Source organism: Mesoplodon densirostris, chromosome 3 (genome assembly GCF_025265405.1).
Source record: "Mesoplodon densirostris isolate mMesDen1 chromosome 3, mMesDen1 primary haplotype, whole genome shotgun sequence".
Classification (NCBI taxonomy): Eukaryota; Metazoa; Chordata; class Mammalia; order Artiodactyla; family Ziphiidae; genus Mesoplodon; species Mesoplodon densirostris.
This window is the reverse complement of record NC_082663.1, coordinates 122,340,566-122,361,054: the sequence shown is the minus strand read 5'-3', so window position 1 is coordinate 122,361,054 and position 20,489 is coordinate 122,340,566. Positions and strand designations below refer to the sequence as shown.

The window sequence follows — 20,489 nt, the reverse complement described above, 5'->3', positions numbered from 1 at the left end:
ATAGAATTCATAAAAGGGAATGTACCCCAATAAAAAACAATGACACACTGAAAGAGTCAGCAAGCTTTTTCTTCTAAAGGACAGGTTGGTAAATATTTTAGGTTTTGCAGGCCAGGAGGCAAAAGTCAAATCAATGATATTATACAGGTACTTGTAAAACAAGACAGAAGACAAATTTCCACAATTTTTTCTTGAGAAAATTCAAAATATAGTGAGTTTTCGAGATACAGGTATAATATTCCTAGCAGGTGAAAATCAATCTTAGGGTTTCATGGCTCTTTTCAGAGATGCTTGGCTTGGTTCATCCAGGGGTTAAAGAACTGGTTCTGAGGCGAGAGTGGTCAGTACAACCACTTGGAGTATCTTTTCCAAGGAGTACAATTTTTTGAAATACAGATTGACTAATCAGAAGAACAGAATTTTTTATAAAGGAAGGATAACATTTAGCTTAAATAGAGTTCAAAATGTTTCTCATCATCAAGTCAATTGCAAATGTTCATCTGTAAATACCATGTTGAGCTCATGGGCCACACAAAAATAGGTGGTGAGCTGGATTTGGCCTGTGGGCCATAGTTTGCGAATCCCTGATATGCTGACATTATTAAATAAGATAATAAAGCCTCTGCTTTAGAAAAAAAATCATAGTGCCCAAATCTTTCTTTGGTGCTTATGATTCTATAGGTATGAAAAGGCATAGTATGAAACTGGTCATAACTTTAAAAAAAAAAAAGGATATTCCAAATGATTGTGATGGCCACTGTTGGTTGAGAGCCACTTATTTAACCCTTTGAGGAACAGAGCCAAGCATCTCTGAAAAAAGAGCCGTGACACCCTAAGGGGACTTTTTTTTTTTTTTTTTTTTCTTTTTGCGGTATGCGGGCCTCTCACTGTTGTGGCCTCTCCCGTTGCGGAGCACAGGCTCCGGACGCGCAGGCCCAGCGGCCACGGCTCACGGGCCCAGCCGCTCCGCGGCATATGGGATCCTCCCAGACCGGGGCACGAACCCGCATCCCCTGCATCGGCAGGCGGACTCTCAACCACTGCGCCACCAGGGAGGCCCCTTAAGGGGACTTTTTACCTGCTAGGAAATATGGGTGAGATGCTGGTCAAGAGCTGGGCAATAGTTCCAACACGGCCCCCCAATTGCCTTGTGTCACTGGGTAAGTCTCTCACCCTCTGTGGGTCTCTACTGCCCCGTCTATAAATTGAAGGAGTCAGCCAAGAAGGTCTTTGAATTATCAAACAGATAACTTAACAAACCACTCCATTTTATGATCATTATTCATTTCCTGAAGAAGACTACAAAGACACACAGGCACTTACTGAAGGTCAGAAAGATGAGAATAAAGGGGTTTCTGTACTTCAAGCATTATTGTCTGATGAATGAAAAGGCATCAGTTTATATGCATAAAAGGAGTCAAAAGACTGTGAGCCTGGTATGGCCTTTTTTAATTTTTTTTTTCGGTACGCGGGCCTGTCACTGTTGTGGCCTCTCCCATTGCAGAGCACAGGCTCCGGACGCGCAGGCTCAGTGGCCATGGCTCACGGGCCCAGCCGCTCCGCGGCATGTGGGATCTTCCCGGACCGGGGCACGAACCCGTGTCCCCTGCATTGGCAGGCGGACTCTCAACCACTGTACCACCAGAGAAGCCCTGGTATGGCCTTTTGGAGGGAGGAAGGCCAGTGCGCTTGGCAACTAGTGCACAACAGAGAAGGGCAGGAGATGAGGATGTGGCACAATCCTGCAGAGCAAAGTGAGTAACCTCGTAATAGCGAGGACCAGCCATTCACGGTCAATGGCATGCACTAAAATTGGACAGGTAGGTGAGGGAAACACAGGGGAAGAGACAATATCTGGGCAAGTATTTTTTCCAGCCATCCCTGCTCACTTCATGTCTCCCATTAAGTTCAAACATCCTGTCCCAGAGAAACCTGCTCCTGTTTCTAAATGGCAAAATCCAGAAGGAACAACAAAATACAGGGCTTTCAGCCCTCCTTAACTAGGAGGTGAATTTGCAGCAAATTACTTTCTTTTAATGTTTCCTGGGGCTCAGGAGGCCCAGTCCTGGAACACCCAGGCATTCCCCAAATCAGAGAGGCGATATCAATGAGCCAAAGGCACCAGGAACATGTGCCGCCCGATCCTCCGAGGCCAGGCCATTCATCTCTCTCTGGTTTGGGTAAATGAGCCAAGGAGAATGAGTTTGAAATGAAGCTAACAAACCATGCCCGCCAGGACTGCGTGACTACATGGCCCAACAAGGAAGGCCCGGCGTGGGGGAGCAGCCTCACCATCACACGGGCCAGATGCTGGCATGGAAACAGCACTAAGGGGCAATGGCTTTGTTTACCCAGCACTTACCAAGTGCCATACGTGACATCATCAAATCTTTTTAACAACCTGGGTTAGGTACTAGTGTTATTCCCATTTTACAGGTGTGGAACCTGAGGCCCAGAGAGGTTACATAATTTGTCCAAGGACACAAAGCTGGAAGGTGGTGTACTAGTCTATCTTGCCCTTGTACGGATGTTCCAACTGTCATTTACTTTTCCAGGCAGTGGCAAATGCACACAACTACCAAGCCATACCAGTAGTCTATGGTTTGTAAATACCTTCCATTCTGGCAGAAGCAGAGGGCATGCAATGTGCCCTTTAGAAATGCTCAGTCTGTTCTGGGGAAACCTTCTTTAGATCTCATAGTTGCCCACTAATGTCAGACTGAGGTTCAGAGACAAGGGCAATTTCCTAAAATAAAAGGTCTCTTTGGCAGTGGCTTCTGTCTTAGGACTGATTAGTAGGGTTATCTTAGGTTTGTATGCCTTCAAGTAAGCCTCTCAAGAGCCTTTGTCTAAAAAGGATAGAACTCAAATCTCCAGGATCAATTCAAGGGGACATGAGTCACTCAACAATTCCTCAATTATGGCTCCTAGGAAGACTCAATCAGTTAATACACAGTTTCAACAACCCAACTTAAGCTAAAGTCTAACCATCCTGCTTAGCCAGAGTACTCTAAGACCTGGCCACATGCAAGTCTCTGAGCCCTCTGGCTTTCTGTAGTACTTTCATTCAGGGATGCACTCGTTTCTGCTGAACACTGTGCACGAGAATTTAAATATCCACACCAATGAACACTTGTTTTCAAGTGCATGTTTCCAGAGAATACAAATTACATATGTTTACTTTATGTTATCAGGGTCCGTCTGAGATTCATTACAAAATAATTACAACAGCAATAACAGATTAATACAAACGATGGTGACAAAAGCCTTATTATGTGTCAGACACCACTCTGAGCACTCTATATGCATTTATCTTGTTTAGCCCTCACACCAACCTAATTATTCCTGACATATAGATGAGAAAACTGAGGCATTAGAGAGGTTAGGTCACTTGCCCAAGGTCAGGCAGCTGGAATTGGGCAGAACCCAGACAGAAACTCCTAGAGTCTGTCTCCAAAGCCCAAGCTCTTAACCACTAACCACGTGATACATAAGACAGGACGATGATGATGATGATGATGATGATGATGATGATGATGACGCTAAAGGTGATGAGATGTCGTGCACAGCTAGGGAAGGTGAGTCACTGGAAGAAAGAATTTGCCACGAGTTGGAGAGAAAATGAAACTGGGGATGGCCTTTGATTCCAGCCTGAAGCATTCACCATTAATCCACGTGACCAGCTGGCACCTAACACAGAAGTAACACTTCATATTCTTTGAACCACAGGGCTCGATTCTGAAGATAAACACCAGGGCAGGAAAGTAGGTCTTTGATACAAATCACAGGGCACTGCAATTCTATGAGTCCTCACCCAGAAGCTATGATGGGAGTACAATTTAATTAAATCAAAGGAGGGTGAAGAAAGCTTTCATATGCTCCCTCTGCACTAAGACGTGATTTTGCAATCAATTGTGTTCACTGCTGAGCCAATTCAATTTACGTGTCCCTAGAGAATTAAGAGAGAATACAGAGTCATTTGGGTTCCCAGAATTTTTCCACGGGTGTCCTTTATTACCATTATCCAGGCCTTACCAAGAAAGCACAGAAAGGAAATTTTTTTAAACTTATAAATTAAAGGCATAAATAGAGCAATAATTAGACAAAGCAATCTCACTTTTCCCTCCGACACACAGCTGCATTAGCACTTGGCTACATCACACTTTGGATCAAAATCAGCACAAAATGAAAGTGTTGGAGAAATAGATTCATGGGCAAATTCACTAAAATCTGTTGCTCATTTTTCAACTGCACTTGAATTCACACCTAAGCTTTGTCATTCCCAGAGGTCTCTTCCAAGTAGCCTGGAACATCTAAACCCCTCCCACCGGCTTGTTCCTTGGATGCGCACGTGTGGGGACACAAAAAACAGAGCTACGTGCCCACACCCCAAAACACTGCTCAAGCTGGTTCTACACCATCAGATATAATTTTTGTCCCTCCTCTCTGTGTGACACAATGGATCCGCCATCACTAGGACTTGCTCTTTTAAACTGTTTGTCAGGGGTAACAGGTTTGTGCTTATCTGCTGCTTAGGTTCAAAGTCCAGATCTACCAGTTACTGGCTACACAGTCCAATCATTTCATAATTCTAAACCTCAGTCTTTGCTAGTGTAAAATAGGGACATTAATGTTCCCTATCTCTTAGGGTCACTGTGAAAATTAAATAAGACAATAAATGGAAAACATTTAACACAGAGAGTAGAATACAAATTCTGTGGCCCACAGAGCATTCTGTAAAGATGACCCTTCATCACCATCACCAGGCCAGATGTTGGCATAGGAATAGCACTAAGTGGGAATGGCTTTGTTTACCCAGCACTTACCGAGTGCTATACGTGACATCACTAAATCCTCCTCTTTCCTTCTCTTCATATCAATACTTATCCCCTACGGGACAAATGGCTAAGGATGGGTATGTGGTTTGAGGGATACAGTGACATTGGCCTCATTAGCATTGAAATTTAACCAAATAAAAATAATTAAAGGATTAACAGAAAGCATAAAATCTAAAGTCAACTTTAGCAAGAGTTGTCAATGTTTTCTTAAATGGCAGATAAATATAAAAGTAACTACTCACCACAATCACTTTTCCACCACCGATTATGTGCCAGGCATCATGCTCAGCATTTACATGCATTATTTTATATCATACTCGAGCTGATGGGGTACTACCACTGCCTCCACTTCACACAATCTTGTAGGCTAAATAACTTTCCAAAGGCTACAAAGGCAACAAGTGGCGGAGTCTTCTAGACTAGATCTGTATTCAACCACAACTTCATACGACTTCCCCACCCAGTCCCACTTTCCAAAGGAAAAAAAAGCTTGGTGACCAACAAAGAACTCAAAAGAAGCTAAGCAGGGCTTCCCTGGTGGTGCAGTGGTTGACAGTCCGCCTGCCGATGCAGGGGACACGGGTTCGTGCCCCGGTCCGGGAAGATCCCACATGCCATGGAGCGGCTGGGCCCATGAGCCATGGCCGCTGAGCCTGCGCGTCCGGAGCCTGTGCTCCGCAATGGGAGAGGCCACAACAGTGAGAGGCCCGCGTACCGCAAAAAAAAAAAAAAAAAAAGCAGCTAAGCAGTAATTAAAATCGCAACAACACAACCATTATGTAAGAACAGAATTTCCACCCAATTTAAACTTAACAGTAATTCTACAAACTTCCATTAATACAAGTATAGCAGTAACTGAAAACCACAACCAGCTTGAGACACTTTGGGATACCAAAAAAACATCTCTCAAAAAGCTAAGAGCACACAGAGGGCAGACAGCAGAAGCAAGAACTACAATCCTGCAGCCTGTGGAACAGAAACCACATTCACAGAAAAACAGATAAAATGAAAAGGCAGAGGACTATCTACCAGATGAAGGAACAAGATAAAACCCAGGAAAAACAACTAAATGAAGTGGAGACAGGCAACTTTCCAGAAAAAAGACTTCAGAATAATGGTAGTAAGGATGATCCAGGACCTCGGAAAAAGAATGGAGGCAAAGATTGAGAAGATGCAAGAAATGCTTAACAAAGACCTAGAAAAATTAAAGAACAAACACCTAGAAGAATTAAAGAACAAACAGAGTGAACTATACAATAACTGAAATGAAAAATAAACTAGAACAGATCAATAGAATAACTGAGGCAGAAAAATGGATAAGTGACCTGGAAGACAGAATGGTGGAATCCACTGACGCAGAACAGAATAAAGAAAACAGAATGAAAAGAAATGAAGACAGCCTAAGAGACCTCTGGGACAACATTAAATGCAACAACATTTGCATTATAGGGGTCGCGGAAGGAGAAGAGAGACAGAAAGGACCCGAGAAAATATGTGAAGAGATTATAGTCAAAAACTTCCCTAACATGGGAAAGGAAAGAGCCACCCAAGTCCAGGAAGTGCAGAGAGTCCCAAGAGGATAAACCTAAGGAGAAACATGCCGAGACACACAGTAATCAAATTGACAAAAAATAAAGACAAAGAAAAATTACTGAAAACAACAAGTGAAAAACGACAAATAACATACAAGGGAACGCCCATAAGGTTAACAGCTGATTTCTCAACAGAAACTCTACAAGCCAGAAGGGAGTGGCAAGACATATTTAAAGTGATGAAGGGGAAGAACCTACAACCATAATTACTCTACCCAGCAAGGATCTCATTCAAATATGATGGAGAAATCAAAAGCTTTACAGACAAGCAAAAGCTAAGAGAATTCAGCACCACCAAACCAGCTCTACAACAAATGCTAAAGGAACTTCTCTAAGTGGGAAACACAAGAGAAGAAAAGAACCTACAAAAACAAACCCATAACAATTAAGAAAATGGTAATAGGAACAGACATATTGATAATTACCTTAAACGTGAATGGATTAAATGCTCCAACCAAAAGACACAGGCTCACTGAATGGAGACAAAAATAAGACCCATATATATGCTGTCTACAACAGAACCACTTCAGACCTAGGGACACACAGAGACTGAAAGTGAGGGGACGGAAAAAGATATTCCATGCAAATGGAAATCAAAAGAAAGCTGGAGTAGCAATACTCATACCAGATAAAATAGACTTTAAAATAAAGAATGTTACAAGAGACAAGGAAGGACACTACATAATGATCAAGGGATCAATCCAAGAAGAATTGGACCAATTGATTGGAACAATCAATACTGTGAAAATGACTCTACTACCCAAAGCAATCTACAGATTCAATGCAATCCCTATCAAATTACCAGTGGCATTTTTTACAGAACTAGAAGAAAAAATCTTAAAATGTGTATGGGGACACAAAAGACCCTGAATAGCCAAAGCAATCTTGAGGGAAAAAAACAGAGCTGGAGGAATCAGACTCCCTGACTTCAGACTCTACTACAAAGCTACAGTAATCAAGACAATATGGTACTGGCACAAAAACAGAAATACAGATCAATGAAACAGGATTGAAAGCCCGGAGATAAATCCACACACCTACGGTCAACTAATCTATGCCAAAGGAGGCAAGAATATACAATGGAGAAAAGACAGTCTCTTTAATAAGTGGTGCTGGGAAAACTGGACAGCTACATGTAAAAGAATGAAATTAGAACACTCCCTAACACCATACACAAAAATAAACTCATAATGGATTAGACCTAAATGTAAGACTGGACACTATAAAACTCTTAGAGGAAAACATAGGAAGAACAATCTTTGACATAAATCACAGCAAGATCTTTTTTGATCCACCTCCTATAGTAATGGAAACAAAAACAAGCAAATGGGACCTAATAATACTTAAAAGCTTTTGCACAGCAAAGGAAACCATAAACAAGACGAAAAGACAACCCTCGAATGGGAGAAAATATTTGCAAATGAATCAATGGACAAAGGATTAATCTCCAAAATATATACACAGCTCATGCAGCTCAATATTTAAAAAACAAATAACGCAATCCAAAAATGGCCAGAAGACCTAAATAGACTTTTCTCCAAAGAAGACATACAGATGGCCAAGAAGCACATGAAAAGCTGCTCAACATCACTAATCATTAGAGAAATGCAAATCAAAACTACAATGAGGTATCACCACACACCAGTTAGAATGGGCATCATCAGAAAATCTACAAACAACAAATGCTGGAGATGGTGTGGATGAAAGGAAACCCTCTTGCATGGTTGGTGGGAATGTAAATTGATACAGCCACTATGGAGAACAGTATGGAGGTTACTTAAAAAACTAAAAATAGACATGTAAAAGTATGAGATTAGATCACTCCCTAACACCATACACAAAAATAAGCTCAAAATGGATTAAAGACCTAAATGTAAGGCCAGACACTATCAAACTCTTAGAGGAAAACATAGGCAGAACACTCTATGACATAAATCACAGCAAGATCCTTTTGGATCCTAGAGAAATGGAAATAAAAACAAAAATAAACAAATGGGACCTAATGAAACTTCAAAGCTTTTGCACAGCAAAGGAAACCATAAACAAGACCAAAAGACAACCCTCAGATGGGAGAAAATATTTGCAAATGAAACAACTGACAAAGGATTAATCTCCAAATTTTATAAGCAGCTCATGCAGCTCAATAGCAAAAAAAGAAACAACCCAATCCGAAAATGGGCAGAAGACCTAAATAGACATTTCTCCACAGAAGATATACAAACTGCCAACAAACACATGAAAGAATGCTCAACATCATTCATCATTAGAGAAATGGAAATCAAAACTACGAGATATCATCTCACACCAGTCAGAATGGCCATCATCAAAAAATCTAGAAACAATAAATGCTGGAGAGGGTGTGCAGAAAAGGGAACACTCTTGCACTGCTGGTGGGAATGTGAATTGGTACAGCCACTATGGAGAACAGTATGGAGGTTCCTTAAAAAACTACAAATAGAACTACCATATGACCCAGCAATCCCACTACTAGGCATATACCCTGAGAAAACCATAATTCAAAAAGAGACATGTACCAAAACGTTCATTGCAGCTCTATTTACAATAGTCCAGAGATGGAAACAACCTAAGTGTCCATCATCGGATGAATGGATAAAGAAGATGTGGCACATATATACAATGGAATATTACTCAGCCATAAAAAGAAACGAAATTGAGCTATTTGTAATGAGGTGGATGGACCTAGAGTCTGTCATACAGAGTGAAGTAAGTCAGAAAGAGAAAGACAAATACCGTATGCTAACACATATATATGGAATTTAGGGGAAAAAAATGTCATGAGGAACCTGGGGGTAAAACAGGAATAAAGACACAGACCTACTTGAGAATGGACTTGAGGATATGGGGAGGGGGAAGGGTAAGCTGTGACAAAGCGAGAGAGAGGCATGCACACGTATACACTACCAAACGTAAGGTAGATAGATAGTGGGAAGCAGCCGCATAGCACAGGGAGATCAGCTCGGTGCTTTGTGACTCCCGGGAGGGGTGGGATAGGGAGGGTGGGAGGGAGGGAGATGCAAGAGGGAAGGGATATGGGAACAGATGTATATGTATAACTGATTCACTTTGTTATAAAGCAGAAACTAATAAAAAAAATGACTCAGTAAAAAAAAAAAAGAAAAAGAAAGAAACAAAACAAAATAAACCTAAAAATAGGATTACCATGTGACCCAGCAATCCCACTACTGGGCATATACCCAAAGAAAACCATAATTCAAAAAGACACATGCACCCCAATGTTCACTGCAGCACTATTTGCACTAGCCAGGTCATGGAAGCAACCTAAATGCTCATCAACAGATGAATGGATAAAGAAGAAGTGGTGCATATATACAATGGAATATTACTCAGCCATAAAGAGTAACGACATTGGGTCATTTGTAGAGACATGGATGGATCTAGAGATTGTCATACAGAGTGAAGTAAATCAGAAAGAGAAAAACAGATATCGTATAGTAACACATATATGTGGAACCTAGAAAAATGGTACAGATGAACCAGTTTGCAGGGCAGAAATTGAGACACAGATGTAGAGAACAAACATATGGACACCAAGGTGGGAAAGTGGCAAGGGTGTTGGTGGTGTGATGAACTGGGAGATTGGGATTGACATATATATACTAATATGTAGAGAGTGGATAGCTAATAAGAACCTGCTGTATAAAAAAATAAATAAAATTAAAAAAAAAAAAAAAGCTAAGAGCACAGACAGAGAGAACTGACAGCTTTGCTCAGGACTGTGTGGTAGGCAGAGTTTTGAGCAGAGCACCACATTCGAATACTAAGCAAACTCTATTAAACAGGATTAATGTAGGAACTTTTAGTAACACCCACCAGAAGTTACCAGTAAGACACCCTTGGCCTGTGTAACACCAACCAATAACGGACATGAATTTTTGGATCAAGGAGGCCCTCTCTTCTCATGGTGGTCCACAGGCCACAGTTAGAAAAGCTTTCAAGAATGAACTGTTTCAAATACAAGACATGACACCATAAAACTACTAGAAGAGAACATAGGGAAAACATTCTCCGACATAAATTGTACCAATGTTTTCTTAGGTCGTCTCCCAAGGCAATAGAAATAAAAGCAAAAATAAACAAATGGGACCTACTCAAACTTATAAGCTTTTGCACAGCAAAGGAAACCATCAACAAAACAAAAAGACAACCTACGGACTGAAAGAAAATATTTGTGACCAACAAGGGCTTAATTTCCAAAATATACAAACAGCTCATACAAACTCAATAACAAAAAACAAACAACCCAATCAAAAAATGGGCAAAAGACCTAAATAGACATTTCTCCAAAGAAGACATACAGATGGCCAATAGGCACATGAAAAGGTGCTTAACATAACTAATTATTAGAGAAATGAAAATCAAAACTACAATGAGGTACCAACTCACACCAATCAGAATGGCCATCATTAAAAAACCCACAAATAACAAATGCTGGGGAAGGTGTGGAGAAAGGGGAATCCTCCTGACATGTTGGTGGGAATGTAAATTGGTGTAGCCACTATGGAAAACAGTATGCAAGTTCCTTCAAAAACTAAGAATAGAATTGTCATATGATACAGCATTCCCACTCCTGGGCATATACCCAGACAAAACTATAATTTGAAAAGATACTTGCACCCCAAGGTTCATAGCAACATTATTTACAATAGCCAAGACATGGAAGCAACGTAATGTCCATCGACAGATGAATGGATAAGAAGATGTGGTACATACATACAATGGTATATTACTCAGTCATAAAAAAGAATGAAATAATGCCATTTGTAGCAACACAGATGGACCTAGAGGTTATCATTCTAAGTTAAGTAAGTCAGAAACAAATACCATGTGCTATCACATACATGTGGAACCTAAAATATGAAACAAATGAAGTTACTGATGAAACAGAAATAGACTCACAGGCATAGAGAACAAAGTTATAGTTACCAAAGGGGAAAGGGGGTGAGGGGGATAAGTTGGGAGTTTGTGATGAGCAGATACAAACTACTATATATAAAACAGATAAACAACAAGGTCCTACTGTATAGCACAGGGAACTATATTCAATATCCTGTAATAAACCATAATGGAAAAAAATTTAATTGTTTGAATCTTCAGCCTGTGGGGATAAAACCAGTTTGAAGAGCTCAGAGTAAATGAGGATATGTCTCAACTCGAAGGTCCAGAGCTGGGGAGCTGGGTATTGGTTTCTCCTTCTCCCATTAGAAAGAGGCCTCTTGTCACCACAGCCCAAGTGACAGAAAGTGCTCCAGAGAAGGAAGTAAAATGGCTGCTGCTGCTTTTGTAATTCTCACCTGGCAACGCTTCCTCTGGCTTGCCTTTTCCACGGCTACCGGTATTGCATTTGCTGTCTTAGGGAGGCTCTTTTGAAAGAGAAACCAATAAAAATATATCTGATGGCTCTTCCCAATGACCTGTTCCTGAACAAACCTGAAGACCTTGCTCTTGCCCTGCAGAATTACATGCAAAGAGGTTTAGTAACTGGAATATAGCAGACCACTCAGTAAGTACTGATTGGATGAACAGTTTGTGGGTAGAGGAATAAAAGAGAGATGGAAATTAAAAAAAAAAATCCTCATGTTGAAGCAAGGAGGACAATGTATTGATGCATCAACCAGACAGAAAAAGTAAGCCAGGCCTCCCTGGTGGCACAGTGGTTGAGAGTCCGCCTGCCGATTCAGGGGACATGGGTTCGTGCCCCGGTCTGGGAGGATCCCATATGCCGCGGAGCGGCTGGGCCCGTGAGCCATGGCCGCTGGGCCTGCGTGTCTGGGGCCTGAGCGTCTGGAGCCTGTGCTCCGCAACGGGAGAGGCCACAACAGTGAGAGGCCCGCATACCGCAAAAAATAAATAAATAAATGAATGAATGAATGACTAAATGAATGAATGAATGAATGAATGAATGAATGAATGTAAGCCAGATCTATCATTTCCAGGTGGGTATATCTCATTCTTCTAAACACCTTGCGAATTCTCTAGGAATCTCTACCTTAGAGAGAAAGGGAAATACACAATTCAGGTCTTATTACGAGACAAGATAAAGTACATTTATCTTATTTGGCTCGACTCAAGGCTGTCAGAATCCCTCATACAGCCATTTATTTTCTATGGGACACCGTTGAATGCTAGCTCTACACCCAACAACTGACAGCAAATGCTACTAATAGTCCATGGGGTCACCAGGAAGGGGTCACTGTAGCTCAAGGTACCGAGGATCCCTCCCCCATGCAACAGAGGCACCTTAGGACAAAGGCAGTCTCTTGGAAAATGGCCCAGCACAAGTGGCTGTGCCCCCAAAGCCAGCTGGATAGTCTCTTGATGGCCCCTGAAGACTTGCTCACCAACACACCAGCAAGCCAGTGAGTAAAAATGACCACTTGCTGTTCACAATTATGACAATGACGATGCATAGAAAAACACACTTTCTGTTCTATTAGTTCAAGCATTGCCTGCTGCTTTGCACCTAGTACTACAAAGGGCTTACCTCCTGTACAATTCCTCAGTAACAGTGCGGGGAAGCAAAGTGCTCAGAATACGTGCTCCCAGCTCCCTCTGCTCAGCAACCATGTTCCTCTATTTCCAGGGATTCCACCCTCATTTTCCTTGGGAGCCACCCCACCACACTATTGGCAGGGGCTGGGGCCGAGTCCAACTTCATCTTCAGGTTTGGCCAGGGGATCCAGACCTGGCATCCTAGTGTGCATGTGATTCGCCCCAGGCCAAATGCAGTGAACAGGACTTGTTTTTAATGCTTTTTATCACAACTGTAGGGAACGAGGTCTTGTCATGTTGCTAGGAGAACAGGATACATGCCTGGAGCTTTTGTGGCCAACCCTTGCCACCAGAGGCAAAGCCTGAGTAAAACAGGCCAAAGGAAGGTGGAGCTGTGATAGGAAGGGAGGCCAGATTCTGACAGCATTGTCTGAGCCTCAGAATGCAGCTCAGTGTCATCCCTGCTCTTTCCATGAGTGAACCAAAACATCTTTTTTTTCTTTAAGTTGTGTTTCTACTGCTTGCAGCCAAGAGCCGTGGCAAATACCAAAAAAGCTCACGAGAGAAAAGCCTAGTTAAGCTTCATAGGGAACTCTAGAATGAAGAACAAAGAAAAATAAGCAACAAAGTAGAGGAGGAAAGAAAGTAAATTCATTCATCGTTGAGTTCCCCCCTTCCTCCTACCTCACATATCTGTCCAGTAACAAGATTTCTCACTGTCATGTATCCTGAATCTATCCCTCATCCCCATTTCTTTTCCTACTGCCTGAGGTCAGGTTTTGTCTTCTCATCTGGATCTCGACATTGGCCTTCTCCCGGTTCTCGCTGGTCCCTCTCTCTTGTCTCTGCTCTAATCTATCAGACACATAGCTCCCATGAGATGTGCTGCCCTAAACTACAGCTCCGGCTGGAGAAGAGAAGCCTTCAAGACATCACAATACTGGTCTTCAAATGCTTGAAGGGCTGTCATGTCCAAGAAGGGGAAGACTTACTGCTCTGAATGGAGATGAAAGTCAGGGTGGAGTCCCAGGAAGGCAGATTTCAGCTGGATGAAAATAACCGACAGTTAAGAGCTCTTCCTGGTCTACTAAAGCAAGCAGACTGACTGAATGTCATTCCCACACAAAGGGCTAAGCCCCATTTCCTCCAGAAGGCGGCCCTAGGCATTCCTGGGCTGACACATTCAGCTTCATTTGAGGTTTCATTATTGTTAGCCTGTCCTTTCACCTGTACAAGACTTGGATGGATTCCAGAACAAGGGGAAATGGAGTTGGTTGAGGCAAAGTAGGTAGACAGAGTGTGCTGAGGGCCCTGGAGACTTGGCATGCAGGCCTGGTTCCATGGGCCTTTTTAGCTGTGTGCCTTTGGATGGTTATTTAACATTTCTGAGTCTGTTTTCTTATGGTGAAGGAGAGCTAAGTAATAATACTTTGTGGGAGTATTGGGAGAATTAAAAATAGTTTCAAAGTGCCTGAAAGTGCTCAAAAATGGCATCTCCCTTTCCTCTGCCTCCACAAAGGGTTCCTACTGGCTGCAGACCTCCCTGCCATCTCCTCTCTCTGACCTCTCACTGCTCTAACAGGCCATTAAATTCTATAGAATTTAATGCTTCAGAACACAGCTTTTCATTTCCCATTATTTTTCATCTCCAAATAAATCCCCAGTGGCCAGTTCTGTCTTACACTTCTATGGGGGTCCACCCAGCAACTAACACAGACAGGGCTGGGCATATATTCAGTCCAAGAAATCGCTCCTGACTGAGGGACAGGAGTTTAAGACCCAGGATGCATGTTCTTTTGTCTGAGTCTTCCTCAGCGGGTCAGAAGCCAGTCATAATGACCTTGATAAGCAAATTATCCTTATAGCTTTCTACTTTGAGTGTTGCTGGCACTTACTACGAGAAATCTCGAATGAAGCTGATAGAATTCCAAGGGAAAAGGTGAAACAGCTCCTCCTGGAGCATGCAGGTGGTAGGGTCCACCCAGATATCCAGTGAAGGGGTAGGCTAATTATTTTAACCTATTTCCAGGCCTGGTAAATTAAGCACGAGCAAAACGTTTCTGGGGTTACTAACACCGAATATTGTGGGTGAGTGCTCCTCCTCCCCGACAGGACTTCGATTTGTATGCTATACAAACACTGTTGCCATAGTTATAATTCAGGAAGCTTTACTGTTTGACCTCAAGAAAAAAATCAACCTCAAATCAGGATAACACTGACTCTCGAGACCACAATAGATCATCAGCGGGTGAGACCTGCCAAATTCCTTCAAGATTCTAGAAGGAACTACTGTATTTTGGGTAACAAGCAAGCAACAAGAAGAGGAAACTCTGCAACATTATGCAATTTCCTTGCATTTCATATTCAGAAATCCTGAAAACCCCTATAAGCAACTTGCCTAACTTTCAACCCCAAATCGGAGTCACAGCCAGTGTAAACAAAAACTGGACACACAAGAGGAAAAAAGTAATGTACAGAAAAATATTGCAGGCAAATTTTAAAGGCAACAGAAAGGACACAAGCTCACTCGATATCAAATGCATGACAGTTAAATAGACAGCGTGTGAGCTGACATGTATGTGGAATATAGCTGGCTCATAATGGGGGGCGTCTTCTGGCTTTAACATTTCCTGGCTTCATGCTCATGTAACATTAAAAAGGGTGTGAACCCACTAGCCCATCAGCATGGTGTTTCCATGCGGAGAGGAGGGATCACCTCCCCATCCCCCAGACAAAGACTGCAATCTTAAACAGAGGATGTCTTTCTGTGTTCCTCTCTCCCCCAGCTCCTCCCTCTCTCTCTGTCTCTCTCTGTGTGTCTGTGGAAATAGTGACACAGCGCCATCAACAGAAGAAGGAACCTTGTTCTTTTGTGCTTTGGAAAACTGCAAATGAGAAACTCCTTGGTCCAGTATACATGATCCCAAAGTAGGAGCATGTGAGGTCCTGCTGCCGGAGCAGGGACCTGCCCAGGAGGAAGGACAGCCAGAGGGTGAGTCACTGCACAAAATCCACTCCTTTCGACTTCCAGTCCCTCTGTCCTCCAGAGGACTTAAGGCAAGTGTCTTTTACACTGATCTCATTAATCCTCACAATGTCCCTTTGTGAAGCAGGTGGTGAATTTATTCGACACAGACACAGGTGACTACTTTCCTTGCCTCAGACAACTGCAAGGTCAGAGTACTGCATTTCTAGATAGATGACTCAAAGCTGAGCTCCCTCAGATGCAGGTCCTATCCTAAATCTAGGAATAATCCTGATGCCAACCCATGCATACGCAGCAAGGTTTCTGGGAATAGTCACTCTGATTTCCTTGCTCTGAAGCTCATAGAAAGGGGATCCTCTATGACATGAGGAATCTCTGTATTTTCCTACAATCTCCAAGGAACAGAGTGGGGTTTGCAAAGTAGAAGAGCAGATTCTAGAATTCTTTCTGGTTTTACAGAGGTTAGAAGTTACTAGGCTGAGCCCTTCCTCATCTCCACACAGTGTGAAAGGGAGGAGGTTTATCAAGATTCCACAGGGCTTCCCACACAGTGATGGGGGTAAACGGTCATGTTGGGACCTTGGAAAATGACCTCCATTCTACAGGTGTTAACATACTGTTAGATTTGCCTTATCACATATCTGGCCATCTCTCTCTCATCCACCGATCCATCTTATTTTTCGACAAATTTTAAAGTAAGTTGCAGACATCAGGACTTCTCATCTAAACACTTCAGTAAGCTTATCATTTACTAAGGTTCAACATTTATCAGTCTTTGTAAGGCAAAAGTTACCTACAACGAAATGCACAATTCTTAAGGGAGTGGTGACAAAGCCATATGTGCATGTGCCCTGAACCCCTATAAAAGTAGAGACTTTTCCATCACTTCGGCCAGTTCTCTCAGGCCTCTTTTCATCTTACCCCCATACACACACACAAACACACACATGCATGCACAACCATTGTTCTGTTGCATTTTCATTTGCTCCCACCATTAGTTTTGCCTGTTCTAGAACATTGTACAAATGGCATAATACTGAATGTACTCTCTATGGCTGCTTTATTTCACTCAACATAAAATTTTTGAGATTCATCCATGTTGTGCCCTAAATTAATACTTTTGGGCTTTTTAATTGCTGAGTAATATTTTATTATTTGAATATATCACTGTTTATTGATTCTCCTGTTCATGGACACCTAGGCTGTTCCCCCTCTTTGGCTATCATAAGTAAAGCTGCTCTGAATGTCTTTGTGTAAATCTTTTTGAGGACCCCTATGTTTTTATTTTCTCTCATGTAAATATCTAGGACTGGAATTGCTGTATTATGGGGCAGGCTTTTAAAATTTCTTATTAAATAAGAAGCTGCCAAGCTCTTCCTAAATGCTCGTTTTACACCATCACCAATAATGTATGAGAGTTCTGAGCACTCCACATACTCACCAACACGTGGTATTGTCAGTGTTTTAATTTTAGCCATTCTGGTGGGTGTGTAGTAGTATCTCATTATGGTTTTAAGATGCATTTTCCTGATGACCAGTGGTGTTGAGTACTTTTTCTTGTGCTTACTGGACATTCTTAATCTTCTTTCATGAGGTGTCTCCTTAAGCCTTTTGCCCATCTTTTAATTGAGTTGTTCCTTTTATTACTGAGTTCTATGAGCTCTCTCTACATTCTGGACATAAGTCCTTTGTCAGATGTATGTTTTGCAATATTTTCTCCCCTTCTGTGTCTTGCCAATTGACATTCTCAATGGTGCCTTTTGATAAGCATGTTTGTAATTTTAATAAAGTCAAATTTTTCATTTTTTGGTAGGCCTATTCCTTTCTGTATCCCTATTAAGAAACCAATGCTAACCCCAGATTGCAAAGATTTTGTCCTGTGTTTTCTCCTGGAAGCTTTATAGTTTTAGCTTTTATGTTTAAGTTTATGATTCATCTTGAATTAATTTCCCTAGTTCCCCTAGTTTGTAAACATAATTTACAGCTGCTTCTGAGTCACAGCCCGGATTTAGAACTCACTGGCTTAAAATACAAATTTAGGATCAAGTAGCCCTAACCAGCCTTGCTCCCCTTCTCCCCACCCCCTGGAAAGTTGTCACATGGAATTGATCCATATCACCTCTGGGGGTCTGCACACTATTAACTGATATGTGCTCCCTACCCACTCAGCTCAGGACAAGTATATGCTGAACTTTGTAAAGACCTATATATAAGCTCAAGGCTAATATTCAGGGACACGGCTAACTACATGGCTACCTGTAAACTATGATCTGAATAGGCAGGGAACCTGGGAGCCAACAAGTAGAGTGGTCTCGACCAGCCACTGACTTCTTGTGTGACCCTGATCAAGTCTCTCCCTCTTCCTGAATCTTATTCTCCTAATCCACCAAAAGAGAGGCTGGAAGTAGATCTGCTTAAAAATTCCAGACTCCCTTACTTCCTAACCTTTTTACTATCCCACCATCAAAAATAAACTTCTCTGGGCCTGAAGGGCTCATGTCAAGACACCATTCACTTTAAGGGTTTCCCATTACAATGGAAGTGTAGCACCTTATATCTTATCAGCAACCTGTTAAATTGGAATTTGCTGACAATTAAGAATGAGGTCCTGTAAGTTTAGAGGAACAGGGAGTAAGGACTGAAAAGGAAAAGGAGGCAGGGTTGGAAGGCTGCTGATCAAAGGCCAGCTCAGCTTACTGAACAATATGGTTTAAAGCTGACCAGGAAGAAAGGGGTTGTTATCAGTGTTCACATCAAAAGCACAAAGTGCCCAACCCAAGCCTCTCTTGCTTCTTCTGCAGAGAGAGCCAAAGCATGCCATACACAGGGCCACCAAGCTCAGTTACGAGCTCAGCCAGCCACCAAAGTCAACTGGGAGGGTAAGCCCACTGGGATCCCCTCCCTAGGGTGGCAGACGTAAGAGATTAGGACATGCCTTACTTCTGACCTGAATTTGAGAGCATGGCAGGTGAACACGCAAATCAAAAGCCACTTCTGGGCCCTTTCCTGCAGCTCTTGATATGGTTGATATACACTTGATAGCCTGTGTCCTTTAAATGTTCACTTCGCCTGAACCTTTCCGGCCCAGCTCCCCAGGCAACTCTGTGGGTTCCTCTGTCCTGAGCTAATCTTTCTTAACTTGGATAAAAAGGGATTTGTACACAAATATTATATATGAATATAAAATCATCACAAATGCAGTCATCATAAACATAAAATAATTATAAATATAAAATATACATATATATTAACACACACAGTTCATTCTCATTATTCACAGTAATTATGTTCTTTAAAGTCACTACAACTAACAAACCTGAACCACTGCTCCTAGGGGACATGAGTTAGGTTCCTATGAGCCTCTGGTCACAATATTTTCATCAACTGATCAATACAGAACCCTGTTTTATGTGTGTTTCTGTTTCAAGACACCTTATCTAATATATACCATTGATTCATCACCATTGCACTCATGGCTACAGCACTGTAACTGAGGCCTGAACGAAGCTCATCTAACACGTGTTTGCTCCGTAAGGCATATCACTGTCTTCTTCTGCTTAGGAACAGTAGTTGGCACCTTTCGCACTGTGCAGGGGGCCATTTTAAACAGTGAAATCACCAGCAAAAAAGCACAAAAACACAAAATATGTTGCACTAAATAGCGAAAAGAACACGTATTTACAGTATGAGGGCCAAAACAAGAAGCCAGAGGGTCACCTTGTCCACCCTCAGCTGGGAACATGTGGGTTAAGCAACTGAAGTTTTTCTTTGCTCTGCACATATCTGCAAATGACTGTGAAAGCACCACAAGCATTGACTTTGGGGTACAAGGAAGTTTTAGAAAGTAGGTGAATTCACAAATACGGAATCTGTGAATAACAGGGATTAACTGTTATGTACATACACACACATATACATGAAATATCTTGAGCATACATGATGAAACTACAAAATGACTAAAGTCACCCAGGGACTCATGATACAGATTTAACAGATATTAGCAGTTTTCTAAATTTGTTTCTAATTGAGACCTTAAAGAAACTGAGTATCATACCCCTTTAACCTGTCTCTGTCCCTTTCTTCCCCTACCCCAAAGATGGTATGTACCATTCCTACAAGTGTTTCAATACTTCTACTACATGTGCACATGTCCACAGACATTATTTTTATGGTTTTAAAATGTACATAAATAGCTTATACCATACATGTATCTGATCTTGCAACTTGCTTTTTCACTTACTATTATGTTCTTAAGATTTATCCACATTGATACATGCAGATCAAGTTTGTTCATTTTATCCACTGTAAAGTGTGCCATTAATAAGGCATCGTATATTTATCCATAACAATATAGGTTATTCTCAGTTTTTCACTATTACAAACCATGCTGCAGTAAACAACCTTTTTCCATGTCTCCTTTTGTACTCATGTGTGAGTTTCTTGGCAAGAGTCAGCAAACTACAGCCCGAGGGTCACATCCAGTCAGCCCTGTGTTTTGTAAGTAAAGATTTTTTGAAAACAGCTATGCTCAATCACAGATTG

At 41.8% G+C, this 20,489-nt stretch overlaps 1 protein-coding gene across 3 annotated transcripts in view; it reads right to left on the bottom strand.

Moving 5' to 3' along the window:
* ARHGAP26 (Rho GTPase activating protein 26) overlaps nucleotides 1-20,489 on the bottom strand; it is a 494,532-nt gene that overhangs the window by 242,768 nt on the left and 231,275 nt on the right. The window lies entirely within an intron of this gene.